The sequence below is a fragment of the Dipodomys merriami genome, unplaced genomic scaffold (genome assembly GCF_024711535.1).
Source record: "Dipodomys merriami isolate MVZ:Mamm:240054 unplaced genomic scaffold, mDipMer1.0.p SCAF_320, whole genome shotgun sequence".
Taxonomy (NCBI): Eukaryota; Metazoa; Chordata; class Mammalia; order Rodentia; family Heteromyidae; genus Dipodomys; species Dipodomys merriami.
Window position 1 is genome coordinate 127630 of NW_027204716.1, and position 6857 is coordinate 134486.

Sequence of the window (6857 nt, forward strand, 5' to 3'; positions counted from 1 at the left end):
CTGGCCATCCAGAGACCTCCTTAGACAAATGTGAAAATCATACCGCCTATTCAAGAATGAAGTCAGGAGTTTATTCAAACAGATTGTGAGGACTGTGCATTACTTTAATGAAACTGAAAATGACTGAAACATTAAATCCAATAACATCGTGTTGGATGACAAAGGCAATGTGAAGTTCAATGACTTTGGCATGAGCATAAGGATTTCCCAAGGGTAGTTGCTGAAGGATGTATTTGGTACCTTAATTTTGTCCCTATAAAATAGTGCTTCCATGAAAATTACAATGGCTGCAAAGTAGATAGCTGGTGCTTGGGAGTCCTCATTTGTATTCTACAGGGATGACAAATATCCCATTTGAAAGTATGAATTTTAACCAGATACAGGTAATTGTCATGGAGGCCACATACATTTCTCCATTCATCTGTCCCCAAAAGAACAAAATATCATCTTGAAATGGTAAACTGCAGAGCCAAAGCAGAGGCATAGTATAGAACAAACAATGGAGATCAGCTCAACCAAATTGAGGGATATTTCCTATGTCCTGATAAGCCACTATGTAATGAGCTAAACCCTATTATTCTTGCACTCTTGTGTGACATGAGGTACAGCCTGCCTGATACACACAAATCAATATTGGACAGGACATTCGATGAAATCATGGTCATCTATGTTTTGATTTTAAAAAGTCTTAAAATAGAATGACAGCAGTGAAATTAAATCAGTGCCTTCAATTGTTGCAGTGTGCCCAACTCCTGCAGATAAATAGTATGTATATATCTCACAAATATATTACATATTAAATATATGTCTAAAACTTATTTTATACAAAATTAGGGGACAGTGTTATTAGATTTATCCTTGAAAAAAAGATTAACAAAAAATTAAAGATTGCTCACTTTGGCAGCACATATACAAAAATTGGAACGATACAGAGATTAGCATGGCCCTTGTGCAAGGATGACTCGAATATTTGTGAAGCATTCCTGATTTTAAAAAATAAATAAATAAAGACAAATAGAGATCCCAGTTTGAAGTGTGAAAGTAAGTGGAAGGCCCATAAATTCAAATCCTAGTACTGGCCCATAATCATACATTGAATTAATTTTTGTATGTCTTTTATTATAAAAAATACTGTGCAGAGGGGTTACAATTAAATGAGTAAGGTAATTTCCTATCAAGTATATTTCCTATCAAGCATTGTTGCCTCCTCCTTTGTTTTTCCCCTACCATTCCTTCTCTCCCACTTCCATGAGTATTCTCCCCACCTCCGAAGTTCTAATGTTTGTTTTCAACGTAGGGTCTTGTACATTGCATTTTTACCATAGGTCAATCTGTATCCCTATTTAAGCATTTTGTGTTTTCCCTTACCCTCTCCAAATTAGAAAAATGTATATACAAGATGCAGGATACCAGAATCAAATGCAGTGAAAACAGGAGTTATACCATGGGGGAGGTACATACAAAGCAACAAAGAAATCAATTTATAAATATGTTGGAAACTATCACAAGAAAGAAAAAAATTATCTTGGGGTTCATTTCGCCTAACATCAACTTGTCTAAAAATTTCTGCTTTTCTCAGACATATACTAGTTATTGCAAATAAGAGAAACCATGGGATCTATGTTTCTTTGGGTATGGCTTATTTCACTTAATATAATTTGTTCCAAGTCTTTCCATTTCCTAACAAATGGGACAAAGAAATTCTATGGAGGCATGGAATTGTGTATATATACCACGTTTTCTTGATCCATTCATCAACTGAAGGGTATCTGGGTTGGTTCCATATCATAGTTATGGTAAATAATGCTGCAATAAACATAGTCTTGCTGGTAGCATTAGTATGATCTTGTTTGTGAACATTTGGGTAAATGCCCAAAAGTGGTAGTTCTGGGTCATAGGACAGCTCTATGTGGAGTCTTCTGAGAACCTGCATAAACTTTCCAAAGTGGTTGAACACGTTTACACTCCCACAACAATACAGTAAGTTTTCCTTCTATCCACATCCCCTCCAGCATCTGTTGTTATTAGAGTTCTTGATTATAGCCATTCTAACTGTGGTGAGATGGTATTTCTGTTCTTTTTATTTGCATTTCTTTTATGGCTAGGGAGGTTGAGCATTTCTTCATGTGTATATTGGCCATCCTTCTTTTCTCTTCAGAGAAGTTTCTTTTTGAGTCTTTAGCCCACTTATTTATGGAGAAGTGGTTTCTTTGAGGATTTGTTGTTGGGAGATTTAATTTTTTGAGTTACAGGGATATTTTAGATATGAGACCCTTGTCTGTTTAATGGCTAGTGAAGATCTTTTCCCAATCCATAGGCTTTCTATTGATCTTGTTAACTATGTCCTTTGCCATGTAGAAGCTCTGCAATTTCATGCAATCCCATTTGTCCAACCTTTCTTTGATTTGTTGTGTTTCTGGGTCTCCATTAAAAAAAAATTCGGCCTGTGCCAAGGAGACCTAGGGTTTCTCCTATTCCATCCTATTCCATCAGAGTGTCTGCTTTGACTCAGAGGGCTTTGATCCATTTGGAGTTGATTCTGCTGCAGATTGATATATAAGGATCTAGCTTAAGTTTTCTACAAGTGATTAACCAATTTTGCCAGCACAATTTACTTAAGAGGCTTTCTTCCATTCTATTTTTTTAGCTCCCTTATCGAAGATTAGGTAGCTATATGTCTGTACATTCATTTCTGCCTTTTCAACTCTATTCCATTGTTCCTGATGTCCGTTCTTGTGCCAGTACCAAGCTGTTTTAATTACGATGGCTTTGTAGTAGAGTTTGAAATTTGGTTTTGATATTCCTTCATCACTGTTCTTCATGTTAAGGATATTTTTTTCTATTCTGGGTTTTTTATTGTTCTATATGAATTTTTGGATAGCCTCTTTTAATTCGTTGAAGAAAGGGGTTGGAATATTGATAGGTATTGCATTAAATAGGTAGAAACCCTTGGAAAGTATTGCCATTTTCACGATGTTGATCTTTCCAATCCAGGAACATGGGAGGTTTTACCACTTTGTAAGTTCTGTTTTGATTTTCCTTTTCAGGTTTTTAAAGTTTTCATTATAGAGGTCCTTCCCTTCTTTGGTTAAATTAATTCCTAGGTATTTTTTGGGGGGTGCTGTTATGAATGGAGTTGCTTTCCTGATTTCAACCACGCTTTTCTCATTATTGACATACAGAAAAGCCATTGATTTTTGACGGTTATTTTTATACCCTGCTCCTTTGCCAAATTTTAAATCAGCTTGAGTAATTTTGGTGATTTGCTTTTCTTTTATAGCTAGAAATGTTGAGCATTTCTTCATGTGTCTATTGGCCATCTTCTTTCCTCTTCAGAGAAGTTTCTCTTTAAGTCTTTAGCCCACTTATTTATTGCGCACTTGTTTCTTTGAGGATTTCTTGTTGGAGGATTTATTTTTGTGAGTTCCAAGCACATTTTAGATATGAGATCCTTGTCTGTTGTATTGCTAATCTTCTCCTAATCGGTGGGCTTTCTATGGATTTTGCTAGTTATGTCCTTTGCCATGCACATGCTCTGCAGTTTCATGAAATCCCATTTGTGCAACCTTTCTATGATTTGTTGTGTTTCTTGGTCTCTATTAAGGAAATTTTGACCTGTGCCAAGGAGACCTAGTGTTTCTCCTATTCTTTCCAGTACTGTTTTCAGGGTGTCTGCTTTGACTCTGAGGTTGACAATTACTTTTGTAAACCGGAACTTGTTTGTTTTTTCCATCTTTTGTGTTCATAGGAGTGTCTGTGTTATGTGTAAACAAGCTGTTCTACAAGGTATCTTTCAGGGTGATAGAGTAGTTATTATATGGCTATATGTATTTTATAATGACATAGAGCTTTCTCGTGACTTACCTACATAAATCTTTTAATGTTATTTAAGGGCCAAGAAGAATGCCAAACTTACATTTTTGTGCCTATCTCCATCCTATTTCTCCCTATTGTCTAGTGGTTTATATAACACTCAGCATAACTGAAACTGGCACATGGAACAGAGATGGTCTTGATGGATCTTGACTGTGAGATGGCGCCAAATACAGGAAATATCAGAATCAATGAGATCGAAGCAGTTGTCCAAGGTGCCTAGTTGTATTAACGTCCTTGGCTTCCAATGGTCTCACCTGCCTCTGTCAGAAGCCTGTTAATGGTCTGTCACCATCAAAGCTCATACTGAAGTTTAACTATTCAATGTAGCAGTGTCAGGAAGTAGAACCTTTAAAAGATGTTTCAGTCATAAATGGATAAATATTATCTCATCAACTCTCAAGGGACTAACATTATCACTGTTATGAGTTGTTAAAAGCAACCTATGCCCCTTACTCCCTGTCATTCTAGCACATACCATGATGCTGAGATCCTCTGTGATATGATGCACCTACAGGGCCTTGTCCCATGTGCTGCCATGCTATATAGACTATCCAGCTACTACTATTAGGCTTGAAATAGACCTTATATTCCTCATGAAGTATACAGCTTAACTGATTTTAAACAATGACAAAATGGACTGAGATTTTATTCTTTTTGTCTTTTTCATGGAAGTGAGGATTAAACTGAGGGCCTTAAACTTACTAGGCACATAAATTGCCACTTGTGCCTACATGCACCCAACTCTTTTTCTTTCTTTTTCAGTTTGCTTTTAATATAGGATCTTGTGCTAACTTCACGCAAGTCATCCTCAGTACCCCATACTCCTATACCTCTACCTCTTGATATCTGGGATTACATGACTTTGACACCACAGTTTGCCCATTAGACCATACTACTCTTTAAGGGAAAGAGATACAGATTCCTGAGACGTTTATGTGGGTTTGTGTGTCTGCTTGTGTCCTTGTGTGTGTGTGTGTGTGTGTGTGTGTGTGTGTGTATCCACGTGAACTGTTCTTGATGATTTACTTAGTACTGAGGGTGAATTTTCCTTAAGAATCTGTATTCTTAATTCATTCCACTGAAAAAGAAATACTTCTCTGTGTACTAATGGCTCATAACTATAATTCTAGCTCTTCAGAATGCTGAGATTTTGGGATAACATTATTAATATTATCCCAGGTGTTATCCCAATGTTATCCCAATGTTATGCCAGGTGAGCCAGGAAAAGTCCATGACACTCTTATCTCCATTTCCTCACCAGAAAAGTCAGAAATGGGGCTGTGGTTTAAGTAATAGAGTAATATTCTTGAGGAAAAAAATAGGAATAGCACCTAGGCTCTTATCAATGCTCAGGACCCATACATAATATCCAGATAGCACTTGTGCTATTACAATGAGCTCTTGTGCTATTGCAAGTCACAATTAAGTCTGATGGATTGTCTCTACAGGCCAGTTGCAGTAAAAAAAAATTTTTTTGTAGTGCTCGCTTTGGCAGCACATATACTAAAATTGGAACAATACAGATATTAGCATGGTCCCTGCACAAGGATGACATGCAAATATGTGAAGCGTTCCATATTTTTTTTTTAAATCTTGTATTACTTCATGAGGTATGTTCTTTCTGGACCATCTTTATGCCTAATTTTTCTCTCTGGAATGATATTGAAATAGAGAAAATATTCAGTGAGGAATTTGGTTTCTGGATCCCTCCCTCATTCATTATTGACATGTTCTCTCTTTTTAATTTTTGGCAGTCCTGGAGCATGAACTCAGGGCCTGCACACTGTCACTGAGCTTCTTTTTTGCACAAGTCTTGCACCCTTTGACCTGAGCCACAGGGCAACTTCTGGCTTTTTCTTTTTTTTGTGGTACTGAGTAATTGAACCCAGGGCTACATGCATGCTAGGCAAGCACTGTACCACTAAACCACATTCCAAGCCCCATGTTCTCCTTTTAACATATGTCTAACATATTTAGCTCTGTCCCATCTCTGAAGCCACGGCTACTGCTCTTGAATGTATCCTCAATTTAACTCCTAATTGTGTTTCATTTTCTATAACTGCCGAAATATTTTCCACTCCACCCAAGGAACTATCTTTCATTTTCTTAAATTTCACACTTCATTGGTTAATGTCAAACAATAACTCAACATTACCAGTGTCTGAAATTGAGGACACTTAGAATAATAAATAGCTTTTTCCAATGTTTTTCTTTTTTTTTCAACTCTGGGGATTCAACTCTGGTCTCTGCGCAATCCTTTGCCGCGGACGGGGTTCTGTCGGGACGACGGAGGACACCTAGGGGAGGAACTGGAATAGGTGGGGAGATGGCAAACAGACAACTCACACACAAGAGGAGTGGATGCTGAGTGCGATTTAATGCAGAGAATAACAGACTTTTATAGCAAAAATCTCCATAAGAAAGGGCAAAAGGTTACATAATCTTGCTGCAGGGCTTCATTCTTGGGCGGTCACCAGCTGCTCGCCTGAAAGGGCAAAAGGTTACACAACCTTGCTGCAGGGCTTCATTCTTGGGTGGTCACCAGCTGGTTGCCTGATAGGCACTTGTTTCCGGCTTATCTCTAAGAAATATAATGGGTTTTGATGTTTGTCACCAACTAAACATTACCTTATTTCTATAGAGGCCTTAACTGTCCCATAAGATCTTTTCTGTTCTTTCTTTAATAGTAAACACCAAGGAGACTTAGATTTAGCAAGTATCTTAGTAAATGAAAGAGAGTAATAAGAAGTTCTTTCTCCTAAGTAGTTATCTCAGCAATTGCCATACATTCTTTCTGTTCTAGCCGCGCCTACAGCTTTTTGTAAATCTCTTACAAACAATTCCTTCTGCTGAAGTGACATTGTGAAACACCCAATACTTTTATATTTGCTTATGACTTGTCTACTAGCCTCCATAAGAGGGGTTTCAGGGTAGCACTTAACTCTGGTGAGTTAGTCATATTTTTAAGACACTCATCAGAT

The 6857-nt window shown here is 37.3% G+C and overlaps 2 non-coding genes across 2 annotated transcripts; both read left to right on the forward strand.

The window, feature by feature from the left end:
- The first annotated feature begins 888 nt into the window (after positions 1-888).
- On the forward strand, positions 889-992 carry LOC138841524 (U6 spliceosomal RNA). Its single transcript, XR_011376452.1, has one exon. It is a non-coding gene; the product is annotated as a U6 spliceosomal RNA (small nuclear RNA).
- Positions 993-5355: 4363 nt separating this feature from the next.
- On the forward strand, positions 5356-5459 carry LOC138841520 (U6 spliceosomal RNA). The gene has a single exon (XR_011376451.1). It is a non-coding gene; the product is annotated as a U6 spliceosomal RNA (small nuclear RNA).
- The last annotated feature ends 1398 nt before the right edge of the window (positions 5460-6857 follow it).